Here is an 18459-nt window from a genome sequence, read left to right as displayed (position 1 = left end):
ATATGCCTCGTTTTTCATGAAAACCCTAGCTTGATATTAAGTTAAATTTAGGGTTTAAGAGTATGCAATATTAGAAACCCTAATTAGTAATATGACTCGACTCATAAGTTGATTCAATATAATTACCAATTATAAGCTTAAAATAAAACCACACTTAATATGAATATGGGATTCCTTGTTAAATAAATACTTTTTGCTAAAACATTTAAAAAAGACAAAAAAAGTTTTCAAAAACAATTTGAAAACATTTTAGTCGTGTATTATGTAAACTTGACATCTCAATGTTATAGTAGAAGAGCTATAACATTGAGCTCTTATATAAGCAATGTTATAACTGTTAAGCTATAACTTCACCAATTTAAGAAGTGCACTCTAAAGTTACCATTATGAGATAATCACCTACGCTATTCTAATCTTCTTAGGAGATCTTCGAGTGTAGGCTACTTCATCATTCAAGCTTGATCAATCTTTAAATGAGCTTCATCTTCTCATGAATGCTTGAATAATTCTTTCACTATCTTGTAAAATCTTGATCCGTTATTGAGGGCTTGATCATCACAATATGTTCTTGTATACTTTCATCACAATTCCTTAATACTTGATATTAGTAAGTCCAATCTAAAAGACTAAACAAACAATTACGCGCAACGAGTATATAGAATATAAAGTACTCTTGACATCATCAAAACAGCATAAACATATATATTTATATGGTTCAACAGAAAACCCGCAAGTATTAGATTATAAGGGATTTAAGTCGAAAGGAGGTTATAAAAAAGAATTACGAAACTGGAAAAGATAAGGGTTTGAAGGAATAAGAAATAAAATGAGAGAAGACCTCCGAACGAAGCAACAAAGAAACACGAGAAAGAAGAAGAAGCGTAACAACAGCTAAGCATCCTCTGGAATAGGCGCAGCAAGTGCCGTGATTGTTCCAGAAGGCACAACAGCTCTTGCGTTTCTTCTTGACAGTGTCTCTCTGCTGTTACGTTAGAAAGGGTTTTAAAACACGTTTTTGAAGACGGTTTTGAGCGTATTTGTGATATAAATCCTTACATTAATTGAATACAGAAAATAAATACAAAATTAAATGGCATTTACACCCTCATACTTACATGTTTGACGAAGCGAGATTAACTAATTTGTCGTTTAGTGATTGCTCGACTCGATGTAGGATTGAAAATGCCCTTGAAAAAGGATTTAAAATGATTGCTTAAGTTGATTAAGTGGAGTGGGTCAAGTGGGTCGGTCTATGCAACGTGACTGGTACTCAGAATGATCTAAGCTTACGTGGTCGAGTAGATCAAGCATGTAGGCGTCGAAAAGCAAGAGAGTGGTCTGAGAATGGAAAGAGAGAAGATAAGGGCAGACACTCGCGTGAAAAATATGTGAGGCGGAGGCCTCTATTTATACTAATCACGAGGAGGAATTTAGGAAAAAGTCGGATTAGGAAAGAAATCCGGAAAGATTCTGGAAAAAGTAGCCCAGGAAGAGGCGCAGCAGGAACTACGACCTTTCCAAGAGGTGCAGCTCTTGCTGCGTTATCTCCTGAGGCCTTTCCTCCTCAGCAAGAAAGATTTCCACGGTTTAAATTAGGAATTAGGGAAGATGTATGCTTCCTTATTCCGTAAAGAAGATATTTTCGATGTTTTAATCATAAAAAATAAATATTTAGGAATAAAACTCTAGAATATTCTAGAACATTCCGACTCGGCTTAAGACGGTTTTAGAAAACGGAAGCGGTTTTTGACCCGGACTCCAAATGTACTCTAATTACTGTCAAAACGACCGTATCGGCGGGTAGATGACGACCATGAGGTTGACTCGACTGTTTGAGCTATCACTTGTCGACGAACATACGAAATGTCATAAATCGCTCCGCTTGATAAACATGCGGCCCAATCATCACTTGGTGGTTGGCGGAAGGTGTAGAAATGAGGTATCTACAGAGCCCCCACTTTGACTCAGACTTGGACATGGCAAAAGTGAAAGTATATCCCTCAGGTCAATCAAATATTAATGCAACGGGTCGTTGTCGGCCATCAAACATATTTATATCCAACTACTAGCATAACAAGTAAGTCGGAGTCGGACCCAAAGGACGGGGGTACTCAAATTGTTCAATCTAATTGTAGTTGCACTAGGTTTGTCATAATTGATTTGAGTTGATGTTTCTAAACTAATAAAAGTAATAAATAGCAATGAAAGGTAAAACAAGCAACAAAATTAAGGATGTAAACAAATGGTAAAATACACTAGGGTGTCATGGGATCATAGGGGAATCATGGTAAGATAGCATAAATGAGTCACATAGATGCAAGAAATTATTATTGTTGGAATCGAGTTAGTTTATATCTTACAATTCCTAGAGAGTTTTAGGTCCCGGAGCCGAGTCGATCAAGACTTTACAACACCTACATCGACTTAGTTCTTCCTATTCAACTATATGCATGGTCTAACAACCTTGAGTTAGTTTATATCTTACAAGTCTTGTTGAAAGGATAAGAGAATCATGCTAGGTTTTCAATCAAGCATTTCATCAAACATAACATGTGCATAAGTTGAAAATACAATAAGCAAGCATTCATATGAACTCATTAAGCATACATCTACCACATAATTTAACTCCTCTAATCCCCCACTAATCCTAGCTAGAAGACTACTCACTACACATCATGATTACTATGCTAGCAATGGTGTCAAACATCACAACACAAGTGAACATGATGATTAAGCAAGATAATAAATAAGAGATTAACAAGTAAATAAAAAGGAATTAAGAATGTTACCAACTTGGAGAGTAAAGATGAACATAAATAAAGAAGAGTCCTTGAATAAAGACGAAGACTTGTCACTTAGTCTTCAAATACATACCCAAAAGATCCAAATGTAAACAACTTGAATTGAAAAAAGGAAATGGAGGAACAATAGAAGAAACCCTTTTGATTAATTGTGGAGAGTTTCAATTCCCCAATACAAACCCAAGAATTCTTCAAGTACCAAGCTAAATCTAAGATTATTTGAGAAATAATTGAGGAAAGATGAAAGTACAATTTGTGAAATGATTAAAGACTAATCTATTCTAATCTACTCCTAATGAGAGCTTAATCTAAGCTAAAGAGGCTAACCCTCAATTTATTACAAAGAGGGTATATATAGTGGTACAAGGATTAGGTTAAATAAGGGCTTAAATGACGATTAGGCCCCTTAATTGAAGTCCAACGCCTTGCAAGTCCTGGAAAGGGGACGCATGACCTCCCTTCGAAGACAATCATCCTGTACTAAGGGACGCCCGTCCTGAGCATGGGGACGCCCGTCCTGAGCTTGGGAACGCCCGTCCTGACGGTCAGCTTGTCTATTTGAGCTCGGATTGTAAAACGGACGTCATTTCCTCATCCGGACTTCTATTGGAGTTATTCAAAAGCCTAGACCACTTGATTTTTCGTTATCGTTTCATATATCAGGGTTTGAGAGCCAAACAAGTAACTATTGGTTATGTTCCAAGCAAAATCCTCTTGTAATGATTCCCTTCTCGTCATTCTTGCCCAACAACTTGTGGGGGTCCTTCATAGGTCGTAGGAATCCTTCGACATTGCCCAATTACTTGTTTTATTGACTTAGGCCTTTAGTGTTGGTCTCCTCTTCGATGCTTGGTTGTTGAATGTTATCAATTTAGCTCCGTTTCACTCCGTTTGGGCAAGGTTTGTGCTCCTCTCCTACAAGGGACACCAAACCTCATAGAATATGCATAATAGGAAGCTAAAGACAAGAAACGTCCCTAATACACACTAAAAAGCATAGGAACTAGGCTAGTTAGGGAACTAAATGTGCGTAAATAGGAGTCACATCAAATATCCCCAAACCGAACCTTTGCTCGTTCGGAGTAAAGAGGTGACTAAAACTATGACCTTTATTTAATCTAATACTACTTTCCTCATCTAAGTGGCGGAAGCACTAAAAGAGAAATAATCTATGGGCACATACTCCATCATAGATACTAGTTCTACAAACTACTAAATCTAAAAGGATAGAAGTAAATCACCTCCTAGTAGTGTTGGACTAGGTTACGTTCGTCCATAATTAATAGATCCTTTTGTTAAGAGTAGGGTCCTTATGGCGTTAGAAACACTGTAGGATCGCGGAATTCCCCCTCTTGCCTAGACAAAAGGAAGAGTCGTCCCCTCTCTACCATGGAACAAAAATAGGACCATCAACGAATAAAAGGGTTTCAAAGTATATGAGTTTTATGATAGTATAGTTTGCATTTGGTTTGGTTTTTCCCCCATTTTTGTAGCATCTGACATTAAGAACCTTTCTTTGCCATTTTTGATGATTTGGCAATTTTTACCTGACATTTTTTAACCTTTGATTTTGCATTTTTGAACATTTTTTAGAGTAACCCCATTTATAGCAAGGGTACTTCTATAAAAGCATAGGAGTGTATTTTTGCTCCTCATTTCATTGATGTAATTGTAAACATTTGACTTTTATTTTGGAACTTGAACTCAATTTGACGATTTTGTGCCCATTCCCTTTTGGTTAACAAAATGATAGATAGTAGAAATGAAAGAACGATTGCATGGCATTGAGGGTCACCTTGGAATAAACGGTAGCCGAGGAGTTATCACACCACAAGGTACTCTTGACTAGGCTCTTGTGCATGGGTCGAACGATACTAGAATCACACTAAAAAGGGTGTTTTAAGACTATTCTAGTGAACAAAGTGTTAAGTAGAAAGAGTATCTAAAATGGCCTACGCACACTTGTCAAATTTCTCAGTTAGGCATTTTAAAAAGCTTTTCTAAATGCAACTATATGTCATGATGCAACCTACATATATATAAGTCTAAATGCAAATGCTTCTACCAACTAGTATGCCATGTAATCTAGAAGCAACTCTTAACAACACATAGGTACACAAACCGCAACAAAAAAATACACCACATCCTCCTTGACATGTAAAAGCCCATCCTCCTCAAATGAATAATGAAAAGAAATGGAAGGGAAATAGGGATTAGAGCGATCATACCAAGCGGTCTTCACATTCTCTTCCTAATGCCTCAAATGTAGTGTCGTATCTATGTGAGAAGAGAACAAAAATACAAGTATATACAATTCTACATTACTAAATTAAAGAACATGTTTTTGGGATTTTTCAAAAAAATTCAATTTTTATGTATTTTGGAATATAAATTCCCATCTCCCACTTTGTTTTGGACATTGTCCTCAATGTACATGTAGGAGTAGGAAAAAAGGAAATACGTGTTTTTGGATTTTTGGATTTATAGAAATTGAAGTACAAATGCAAATGCAATGATATGAATGAATGCATGCTCTAAGTAAATGCAATTCTATATAAAATATATAACAAATGAATGCAATCTAAACTACACTAGATGATGCATGTTTTCTATTAAGTTGGAAGCTAATTTAAATTAGCTTAGGTCACCTATGATCAAACCTCCCCAAACCGATTTAAGCACTATTTCTAGTGTAGAAAGAAATAGGTTTGGCCATTAGTGACTATGCATGAATGCAAGTTTAACTACATGAATTAACTATATGAGACATGTGAGAAATATTATAATGCAAACTATACTATATGAACTAACTAATGCAAAAATGATATGAGATATTTTAAAATGCTAGTCTACTCTATATGATTAACTATGATGTCTGTTACTTCATGGTTGAACCTGTAATACTACGGTTTTCTATGTCTATGGGTACCCTATCGAGTGGGACTTACACTGTCGAGTAAGTATGTTTGGTTTACGAAATAGAGTTCTGCTGAAGGGTACTCGATCAAGTAAGTTGGGGACTCGATCGAGTAAGGGTCACTCGATCGAGTAAGTTACTTACTCGATCGAGTAAGTTGGTTATGCGGGTTGTTTTAGCCGGGTTTTGTTAGTAACGCGTGATTAATGTATAAAGCCTTTCGTCACTTTCTTTATCACTTTTCACCTTTTCTAAAACCTTTCAAAGAGAAAACAAGTTACGTTGCTTTCACTCGTCTCGTTGCTATCAAATCCCAAAGGTTAAGGTTGTCGGATTGTCGTGTTCTTTACGCCGTTGAGTTCGTCGTGTCGAGGGTAAGATCCTTGTATAGTTTTTATATTGTTTCGTTGATTTTGTTTAAAACCCTAAATGGGTAGATTGGGGGTTTTGAGAGTATAATGTTGCATTAGATGGTAATTGTATGATTATATGTTTATAGGAAGTGGTTTCGTTGAGCGATATTGATTAGCTGCTTGCAACGGTCTCGTGATTGCTTATTCCAGGTAGGGTTTCCTTACTCGGTTATTGGTTACATAAGTGTTGATGGTGATTGTGTTTATTGTTGGTCTATAACAGGTTGATTGTTGTGTTGGAGTTGTTGTGGCATAATTGTTGTTGTTTGTCTGTAGTTCTCGAGGTGCGCCCTCGGCTGAGTGGAATCACTTACAGGAGTGGCTTCACGCCCTTGATTCGCCCTCTGTGGAACCCGCCACATGACGGGATGTGCACATTAAAGAACATGGGTTATCGCTCGGATGAGATGAGCGGGGCTTAGGTGGAAATAGCTGCGGTCCCCCACTGGCGGCGAGGAATATCTGTTGCGGTGGGTATTCTGGCAGGACTATACACTTTCGTGTGTAGTCAGGTGTGTGGAGTTGTGATGGAGATTGGGTAATTTGTGTTTTGCATCTGTTGTATTGTTGTTTTGTGTAATCGGTAACTGACCCCGTTTAAATGTTTTGAAAACTATGGTGATCCATTCGGGATGGTGAGCAGTTATTGAGCAGGTATGAGATGGACGCTCATGGGATAGCTGGGTTGAGTCACCACGAGATATCTATAAGTCTTCCGCTGTGTCTTAAAACTTTATTTACTTCAGTTGGTTTAGCATTTTGGAACAGTTGTATTTTCATTTGACAGTTTTGGTTTGGACATGTATCGCTTTAAATTTATTTATTAAAGTATGTTTCTTTATTGTCTATTTGATATACATTGCCTCGGGTACCGAGATGGTAGCATTCACGTACATTAGGTGGTCCTGGAAAGGCACTTGGTGTATGGGGGTGTTACAAAGTGGTATCAGAGCGATGATTTTGGAACCTGTAACTAATGAACCCAATGAATCTAGGGACTCGAAATAAAATAAACCCGGGTAGGAGTTGTTAGGAGGTAATCCAAAGGCTTGGGAGACGTCCTAAAGTCGCGATCTCGCCCTACAACTTTGAACCGGTCAATATGGGGTGTGTCATGGGGTCGTTATGTGTTTATTTAACTTATGTTGCATATCTATATTGAAAATATGTTGTATGAATTGGTGGATGAATGAATGTGGAGAATGGAGAATGTGGTGGCGAAAGGTACGTAGATTGTATGGTTGTATGTTGTTGTGAATAATGAAAATTACATATAATGATTTATAATGTGGCTTGTTAGAAACTTGTGAATAGGATGTTGTGTTGTTATATATATATATATATATATATATATATATATATATATATATATATATATATATATATATATATATATATATATATATATATATATATATATATATATATATATAGTTGTTGTGGAAAGTAGTTTAGTTGAGAATGTGGGTAGCTTACGGGTCAGCATGACTCGATCGAGTGGGGGGCACTCGATCGAGTAGGTAGGACTCGGTTGAGTGGGGTGTGTAACGTTTTTTTTAAACAATCGTTGCTGTTTTTGGGCACTCGATCGAGTAAGTTGGGGACTCGATCGAGCGAGGGCTACTCGATCGAGTATGTTAGGGGCTCGATCGAGTGGGTTATGTGATGCTTTCTGGTCAGGTTCTCGAGTAGAGGCAGTCGATCGAGTAAGTGGGCAACTCGATCGAGTGGCCTCAACTCGATCGAGTGGCCTCAACTCGATCGAGTGGGTTGTGTTGCTCGGTCGAGTGCAAGCTGCTCAGGTAATATACGTGTTTAAGTTGTGGATGTGTGTTTATGTTTACCTCTTCTCTTATATAGCTGAAAGATGCCGCCAAAGAGATCCGCGTTGTATGCTAGGGCCGAGATGATGAGGATCTGAAGATGCTTGAGCATCAGGATGCACTTACGGACACCTTAAAGAAGTTTGGGAAGGATAAGGAGGCTGGGGTAGACTTTGCTAAGATAAGCATCAACATCGCTCGTTTCAATCCGAAGGAGTACATGGGTACAGGTGCGCCAATCTTGCTTGACAATCGACATAGGGAGATAAAGAATATTCTGAATGTGGTTCACTACCCTGAGGACTTTAATGTGGAACAAGCTGCATTCTACATGAGAGATGCGACTGGGGAATGGTCGGAGAAGGTGAGGGAGAGTGCCTTAGACCTGTATGTGAGACAGGGGAAGTCAGCTATACCTTGGAGTGAGTTCAAGAGGGCTATACGTCGAGAGTTTGTGCCGGAGCATGTTCGTAGTAAGCTGAGAGAGGAGTTTGATGATTTCAAAATGACTTCGGAGATGACTGTGGCTGAGTACTACCACAAATTTAATGAGAAGTCTAGGCACGCAGAGGACATGGAGCTGAGTCAGGAGAACTTGGCATTAAGATTTGAGAAGGGTCTAACGTATAAGATTATAGAAAAGCTACCGGTTGGGGTCCTTACAGATGTTAAGGAAATGTATGATAGAGCGGGAAGAGCTGAGAGATTGGTCGAAATGGCCAAGGAGAATATGGAGAGAGGTTCCGAGAAGAGGAAAGCTGAGTGTGAGGGTGGTCGTCAATCCAGTTACAAGAGAGGCAACCATAACCAAGCAAGGACTTACTCATCGGGATCGGGGTTTAGTGGAGGAGCTTCCTATGGGCGTGGTCGAGGTGGTGGCAGTAGCAGCTGGGGTATATCTTGCATTAACTGTGGCAGTATAGGCCACAAGAGACATGAGTGTAACAGTGCTGCGGGCAGGAGTTTCCAGAGGACATCACAAGGGAGTTTCTCTCAGGGTCCGTCTAAGAGTTATGCTAGTAACAGGCCGGCTGGGTCATGGAACAATCAGGGTGGTCAGTGTAATAACAACGGTGGGGCTAACCGCAGTGGCGGTAATTCATATCAGAAATCGGCAGCAAACAACAACCAGGGGTTCGGGTCGGCTGCCAAGCCATCTACTTCTGCTAGTACTGTCCAGAGAGGTGAACAGAAGACCAGTGGCAAGTTATTCATAATGGACAAGAAAGCTGCTGAGGATGACGCTCACGTGATCACGGGTACTTTTCTTGTTAATGGTGTCTTTACCTTTGTTTTGTTTGATTCGGGGGCGCTACATTCTTTTGTATCATCGAGTCATGCTAAGCTTTTTGGTTTGGGGAAGTTTGAGTCTGTACAAGATGAGGTTTTTATACCGTCGGGTGAGTCTGTAACTTGTGGGAGGTTGTATAAGGGTGTATCTATGATAGTTGGGCAGGTTGACCTTCAAGTAGATTTGTTAGAGTTTCCCATGGATGGTTTTGAGATGATAGTTGGTATGAATTGGCTGGGTAAGTACAAGGCTAGAATAGATTGTCACCAAAAGAGAGTCTCTTTGAGAGGTCCTAAGGGAGTTAGTGTGTCTTATCGTGGGTTTGTTGTCAAATCCAAAGTTAAAGTGATTGCAGCGGGTCACATTGAAGTCTTAACTGAGGAAGGGGTGTCCTTTGATTCTATGCCATGTGAGAGACCATAGTAAGGTGAGTTCTTCAGCTGATCAGATACCAGTGGTGGGAGAGTTCCCAGATGTTTTTCCGGAGGAGATACAAGGTATGCCACCAAAGAGGGATATAGATTTCAGTGTAGAGCTGAAACCAGGGACGGGACCAATCTCTAAGGCCCTATACCGCATGGCTCCTAAGGAGTTGGAGGAGCTGAAGAAACAGCTGGATGATTTGATTAATAAGGGATACATTAGACCTAATGTATCACCGTGGGGAGCACCAGTTCTGTTTGGGAAGAAGAAAGATGGGAGTTTGAGGTTATGCATCGACTACAGGGAGCTGAACAGGGTTACGGTGAAGAATATGTATCCTTTGCCAAGGATAGATGATCTGTTTGACTAGTTGAGTGGGGCAGCAGTCTTTTCCAAGATTGATTTGAGATCAGGTTACCATCAAGCGAGGATTTGGGATGAGGACATACGAAAGACAGCTTTTACATTGAGGTATGATCACTATGTGTACGTGGTGATGCCGTTTGGGTTATCTAATGCACCTGCAGTGTTTATGGATTTGATGAACCGGGTCTTCAGTCAGTTTTTAGATCGGTTTGTGGCGGTGTTCATAGATGATATCTTAGTCTATTCCAAGACTAAGGAGGAGCATGAGGAGCACTTGAGGTTGGTGTTGCAGACTTTGCGTGACAATCAGCTGTATGCAAAGTTGTCTAAGTGTGAGTTCTTGCTCAAGGAAGTTGCCTTTCTGGGGCATGTGATTTCCAAGAATGGTGTAGCTGTGAATCCGGCAAAGATAGAGGCAGTCACTTGGCAGGAAGCACCGAAGAATGCGGCAGATATCAGGAGTTTCTTGGGTTTGGCAGGGTACTATCGTCGGTTTGTAAAATACTTTTCTAAGATAGACAGGCCTATGACAGTGTTGATGAGGAAAGAGAACAGGTTTCGTTGGGACGAAAGTTGTGAGACGGCGTTCCAAACATTAAAGGAGCGTCTGACCACAGCTCCAGTCTTAGCCTTACCTGAACGGTGTGAGAACTTTGAGGTATATACAGATGCTTCAAAGAATGGGTTAGGATGTGTGTTGATGCAGAATGGGAAAGTAATTGCCTATGCTTCTAGGCAATTGAAGCCTTATGAGGAGAACTATCCAACACATGATCTGGAGTTGGATGCAGTTGTGTTTGCTCTCAAGATTTGGAGGCACTATCTTTATGGGGCGACCTTTAAGGTGTTTTCAGATCACAAGAGTCTCAAGTACATCTTCACTCAAAAGGAGTTGAACATGAGATAGAGGAGGTGGATGGAGCTGATAGGGGATTATGACATGGATATTATATACCATGAAGGGAAAGCAAACGTGGTTGCTGATGCGCTGAGCAGGAAGAGTGTGCATTCTCTATGCACAGTTATGTCTTTGATGAGGTTGAGAGATGAGGTGGGGAAGATGGGGATACATGTGATACAAAAAGGGGATGCTAGAGGGGACTTGACAGTGGAGCCAGATCTATATGATGACATTCGCAGGAAACAGGTTTTGGATCCTAAGATTGAGGAATGGAGAGCTGGAGTAGAGAAAGGGACAGTGTCTCAGTTCTCTATCCATACAGATGACAGTGTGAGATTTGATGTGAGATGGTATGTTCCTAATGATGAGGAGTTGAAAAATATAATCATGACAGAGGTTCATTGCACACCATATTCAGTACATCCAGGTGGTGACAAGTTATATAAATGTTTGAAGAAGACTTTCTGGTGGCCTGGGTTGGAGAAGGAAACAGCTGAGTTTGTGGCTCGATGTTTGACATGTCAGAGAGTTCAGGGAGAGCACCGACGACCACAAGGTAAGATTCATTCTCTTGAGGTACCTGAGTGGAAATGGGAATCTATCTCTATGGACGTTATAGTGGGTTTGCCGAGGAGTCAACAGGGTATCAACATGATATGGGTGATAGTTGACCGTTTGACTAAGTCAGCTCACTTTGTCTCGATGAAAGATACTTGGACCAAGATAGAGCTAGTGTTGGCTTGTAGGAAGCATGTGGTTCGGTTACATGGGGTGCCTAAGGATATTGTGTCAGATCGAGATGCGAGATTTATATCACGGTTTTGGCGAGAGTTGCAGGATCTGATGGGAACTACCTTAAAGATGAGTACTGCTTTTCATCCTGCGATAGATGGGCAGACAGAGAGGACTATCAAGACTTTGGAGGATATGTTACGAGCTTGTGTGATGGAGTTTGGTGGTAGCTGTGAGGATAGATTGGATCTGATTGAGTTTTCTTACAACAACAGCTATCACATGAGTATTGGGATGGCACCGTTTGAAGCTTTGTATGGGAGGAGGTGTAGGAGTCCCATATGCGGGGATAATAGAGCTGAGGCAGTGGTTTTAGGACCACAGATGGTACAAGAGATGATAGAACAGGTTAAGCTGATCAGGCAAAAGAGGAAAGCGGCCCAGGATCGACAAAAGAGTTATGCAGACTTACATCGCCGTGACATAGAGTTTCAGGTTGGGGACAAGGTTATTTTGAAAGTATCTCCTATGCGTGGGGTTATGAGGTTTGGTAAGAAAGGGAAGCTGAGCCAGAAGTTAATCGGGACCATATGAGATTTTGGATAGTGTGGGAGAGGTTGCTTACCGGTTAGCGTTGCTAGCGGCTTTGGATCGTGTGCATAATGTGTTTCATGTGTCTCAGTTACGGAATTATGTGAGCGATCCTTCACATGTGTTAGAGGTGGAGAACATAGAGTTGGATGAGTCCTTGTCTTATCTTGAGGTGCCAAAACATATTCTTGATCGCAAGGTGCGGAAAACTAGGAACGGGGAAACAGTGTTGCTTAACGTTCTATGGTCTAATAATGAGGTTGAGAAAGCTACTTGGGAGGCGGAAGAGGCCATGAGGGAGCGGTATCCGTCTCTTTTGATCAAGTATGTGTGGTTACGGGGATGTAACCATGTTTCTTTTAGGGGGGTAGGAGATAACCGCATAAGGTTTTGGTGTGGTTTCATGTTAGTTTTGCATAGTTAGTAGTTATTTTGAGTCGGGTTGAGTTGTGGTTGGGAGTTTTGTTTGAGTTTTAGTTGTGTTGTTGTGTCGTGTTTTGAGTTAGTATGCTTTGTTTTTTAGTATGGGTTGAACTTCGGGGACGAAGTTCTTTTTAAGGAGGGAAGACTGTAATACTACGGTTTTCTATGTCTATGGGTACTCTATCGAGTGGGACTTACTCTGTCGAGTAAGTTTGTTTGGTTTATGAAACAGTGTTCTGCTGAAGGGTACTCGATCGAGTAAGTTGGGGACTCGATCGAGTAAGTTGGGGACTCGATCGAGTAAGGGTCACTCGATCGAGTAAGTTACTTACTCGATCGAGTAAGTTGGTTATGCGGGTTGTTTTAGCCGGGTTTTATAGTAACGCGTGATTAATATATAAAGCCTTCCGTCACTTTCTTTATCACTTTTCACCTTTTCTAAAACCTTTCAAAGAGAAAACAAGTTACGTTGCTTTCAATCGTTGTGTTGCTATCAAATCCCAAAGGCTAAGATTGTCGGATCGTCGTGTTCTTTACGCCGTTGAGTTCGTCGTGTCGAGGGTAAGATCCTTGTATAGTTTTTATATTATTTCGTTGATTTTGTTTAAAACCCTAATTCGGTAGATTAGCGGGTTTTGGGAGTATAATGTTGCATTAGATGGTAATTGTATGATTATATGTTTATAGGAGGAGGTTTCATTGAGGAGCGATATTGATTAGCTGCTTGTGACGGTCTCGTGATTGCTTATTCCAGGTAGGGTTTCCCTACTCGGTTATTGGTTACATAAGTGTTGATGGTGATTGTGTTTATTGTTGGTCTATAACATGTTGATTGTTATATTGGAGTTGTTGTGGCATAATTGTAGTTGTTTGTCTGTGGTTCTCGAGGTGCGCCCTCGGCTGAGTGGAGTCACTTGCGGGAGTGGCTTCATGCCCTTGATTCGCCCTCTGTGGAACCCGCCACCGGAGGGGATGTGCACATTAAGGAACATGGGTTATCGCTCGGACGAGATGAGTGGGGCTTAGGTGGGAACGGCTACGGTCGCCCACTGGCGGCGAGGAATATCTGTTGCGATGGGTATTCTGGGAGAACTACACACTTTATTGTGTAGTCAGGTGTGTGGAGTTGTGATGGAGATTGTGTAATTTGTGTTTTGTATATGTTGTATTTTTGTTTTGTGTAATCGGTAACTGGCCCCGTTTAAATGTTTTAAAAATTGTGGTGATCCATTCGGGGATGGTGAGCAGTTAGTCAGCAGGTATGAAATGGACGCGCATGGGATAGCTGGGTTGAGTCACCACGAGATGTCTAGAAGTCTTCCGCTGTGTCTTGAAACTTTATTTACTTCAGTTGGTTTAGCGTTTTGGAGCAGTTGTATTTTCATTTGATAGTTTTGGTTTGGACATGTATCGCTTTAAATTTATTTATTAATGTACATTTCTTTATTGTCTATTTGATATACATTGCCTCGGGTGACCGAGATGGTAGGATTCACGGGCATTAGGTGGTCCTGGAAAGGCACTTGGTGTATGGGGGTGTTACAGAACCTCCCCAAACCGGATTTAAACACTATTGCTAATGTAGGAAGAAAGGGTTTTAATCATGAGGTAACTACATAAATGCAAGGTATATATAAATATATGGCTAAATGCAAGTGCAATGAGATGTAAACTAGAATGCAATCTAATCTAAAATGTAATGCAAAATGACACTAAATGCAAATATACAAGTTAATGGTTATTGGGGAACTCCATCAAACCAAAGATCGTCAATTAATAATTTCATACAAAAATATCACTAGCACTCAAAGCTCGTAGAAGTCGGTCAAATTCTTGGGAGTGTGAAATAAATAGGCATGAATAGCAACACAAGATTATACAATTGAATAATGTCCAAGTAATAGACCGAACAAGCCTGTCAAGAACATTATGACAAAAATCATGGGAGGTATGATGGATGGAAGGGACATGAAACGGGTAATTGCTTAGCACTTCACTCAACTCGTCCTCCAAATAGTCAAAATCACCACATTCAAGGCAAGTGCTCTCACTTTCATCCAAGGTGGCTTCAATGATGTCTATTTGGGGTTCTCAAATGTCATCATATTCTTCATCCTAACGAGGACAATTATCAAAGGGGTTGTCGTAACAAGGCTCACCAAGCTCAACACATTTGCCTCCCTCTAACATGTCATCCTCAAAGGGTGAGTTTTCACTCAGTGTAACACCCCCATTTATTCAGGAGCCTTTAGCTAGGCCTCCCAAGTAAATGAGAGTGTTACTATCTCGGCTTCCCGAGATAGTGAATAACAAAGTACAATAAACCAAAGTACATTAGATAAAATTTAGCGATTACATATTTATTATAAAGACCGATAATAACTTGATATAAAATAAATTACAACTCGCAGCGGAAATAAATAAAGTGAATAATAAACTATTTGGTCTAGACTTCTAGGTAGACTGGCCAAGTCCTCACGCATTCCCATGAACTCCCAAGTCAGCTAATTTTTAGTATATGTCAAATCTGCTCCCCAGTTACGGTTCATCACAGGTGTTCACGAATACACTGTCAACCACGAGGTTGAGTAGGAATAAACCAAACAACAATAATAATCCAACCAAAATAGACACCCTTCAAATTCTCACCACTTCATTTGTACAACTCACTTGTCACTGGCAGTAGCACAACCCCCTTAACATCGTGCTATGCTCAACTGGCAGTAGTACTTGCTTACCATGCTCACCTAGCAGTTGTAATTACTTACTATGCACAACTATCTCTGGCAGTAGTAATTACTTACTATGCACATCTGGCAGTAACGATCACTCACTATGCACAACTGGCAGTAACACCCTTCGTGTTATGCTCAACTGAATAATCGACTCTCCATACCAAATATAACCAACAACAAATACTCAATAACAATCCCGTCATACAGCTCAGCCAAAATCTTAGCATAAACAAATACTCTATCTCCAATAATAAATCACAATATTAACCCTAATCTCATCAACCGTCACAATTAACTATACATTCACTTAACAATAAAACCCGTGTTGAGTAGGAAATTCCTACCTGATAGCAAATCTTCGAGTCACATAAGCAATCAAATTGATCGTTTACAAATCCATAACCTACATAATATAATTATGTACAATTACAACATAACCAACCAACTAATCATGCATTTATCCTAGCCCATCACGTCCTAATTCTTTTGACAACTTCAAAGCTAAATCTCTAATTCTACCGTTTTACAGAACAGTTCAGTCTCACTATAAAATTCATAATTAATTCAATAAAAATAAAAATGATGCAAGACCAGTGAGGTTAGAACCTAAGACACATATCTAAAGTTCTTGTGAATAGACTTTCCTCCAATTCCATACTTATCATGGTTTTCTTGAATGATTTATAAATACACACGAATTTCGTCGCATAAAAAGTATCGATTCATAAAACAAGTTTAAAATATGATTTTTGAGAAATTAAAATGCTTAGCATCATATAGACTCTTCAAATTAATTTATGCAAAAGACCCAACTAAGTTTCAATTTATAAATTAGGTTTACGAAATAAACTTTAGACTACTAGTGTATTCGCGGATTCTCAGTCGACATGTTTATAACGAATTTATTTTGAAAGATCTACAAAGCCACTTGCTACGAAATTTTACAGACATAAACTAGAGTTGAAAATAACCTAAGTTTATTCTTTACGTTTTTGAAGATAACAATATTAAGATGGTCTGATAATTCGAATAAGACAACTTACAGATTTACAGAATTGTTGTAACTTTCGTTCTTTAACCTAATCATGTTTAACCTAATCTTTATGTAATTAAGCATGACTTCTACCATAATCCTACTATAATTTAAGTCTTAAAGATGAACAATTGAATCTTAGAAAGATTAAAGACAACTTACAAAATAAAAGATCGAATTCTCCAAATTGATTGTTTTTCTTTCGTATTCTCCCTCTCCCTCTCTAACTTATGTGTGATATTTGTAAAAGTGAAAAGTGATTTATGAGTAGATCTACCCTTGTATTTATAGTAGTAAAGGTAGGAGGAATTAGGAAATTGTTAGGAAACCTACAAATTATTATAATATGTCATATTTTTATTATTATTATTATTATTATTATTATTATTATTATTATTATTATTATTATTATTATTATTACTATTACTATTACTATTACTATTACTATTACTATTACTATTACTATTACTATTACTATTACTATTACTATTACTATTACTATTACTATTACTATTACTATTACTATTATTATTATTTATTATTATTATATACTACCTTACTAGAAAACACCTCCCTTGTTAATACCCATTTACACTTCTATCATAGGCTATTCCCGACTCACTTTATATTTTATTATTTATTCCCGTCTCACAATCTAATCTCATAATTTTAATAAATATAATTTATAAACACATTTCACATTTTCACCGTTGACAATTATTGACCACGCATTAAAATACGAGGTATCACAGTCTTCCCTCCTTAAAAAGAACTTTGTCCCGAAGTTCACCCCAAATAACCATTATACACGAACTTAAATAATAACAATAACTCAACAGATGATCACTTTTATCAACAAAATGTTACGAAGTACCGAGGTATTACGTTCTACCCTTCTTAAAAGGAACTTCGTCCTCGAAGTTCAGGCATACTTCCTATAACCCACAACCTACTCTACTTACCCCACTTACATATACTACCCCAAAGTTTTATATCCTTCACATATTCCAACAGATTATATGATCCTATCCAATATTCTCTCCCCACACACTCAAATACCAACTTCACAAATACTCTATACCATATTCACATGTCCATCCAAATGCGACAACAAAATTCACCACGCTTTAACATTATCCACTAAAGACAACCAAATAACAAATACCAACCATCCAAAATTCCATACTCCGGCATAAATTAAAACAAACTAAGCTTATTAAGTACAATTCCCTTCCACTCATTTATGGCATATTCCCTCTTACCACATTTAACTCTCTTAAACCCTTTTCCTTACATTTACTTATCCATCTCACTAATCGGCCATATATCAAGCTAATAAATAACTAAAACAAAAACCTCATGGCAATAACCATCATTATATCTCATGACTTACCTTTTATCGCACTAATCCTCAATCTCACTTCACAACTCATTAATTCAATCCTTAAGGTATAAGATTACTCGCTAAAATAAAGGAAATACTCGTCCTCTACAACTGTAAATTATTTTACCATAAATCTCGGCGATAGACGACCTAAACACAAACTCACGGCCTAACCGTGATTTCTATTTCCACAAATCATGAAAATTATCACATTATAGCAAATTAACTACAACTACACATGGTTTCAGGGTATCACAGTCTGCATATCACTAGACATGAATTATTATCTACTTTCACACATTATAAGCATCCAACATCCATGGCATCCAATGAATTATACTAACATGTTTCTATAAATATATAACTTTAATTCAAACCAAAACATCCTTAAGATGATTCATACACTAATCAGACTATGAAAAATTCACACCATAATCATATATCACACGGCCCTAGGCCACCTTTTCAAGGTCACACATTATACTTACCTCAACTCCGCATCCTGCAATAAGCTTAGAAAAAATTCCTAACTTAAAACATCTATAGACCCATATTTAATCAACATTCTTTTAATTTACTCATCTCTCGTTATCCTTCCCCAAGGTGTCCGGTTCAAAACTGAGAGG

Source organism: Silene latifolia, chromosome X (genome assembly GCF_048544455.1).
Source record: "Silene latifolia isolate original U9 population chromosome X, ASM4854445v1, whole genome shotgun sequence".
Taxonomy (NCBI): domain Eukaryota; kingdom Viridiplantae; phylum Streptophyta; class Magnoliopsida; order Caryophyllales; family Caryophyllaceae; genus Silene; species Silene latifolia.
This window is presented reverse-complemented; position numbering follows the sequence as displayed.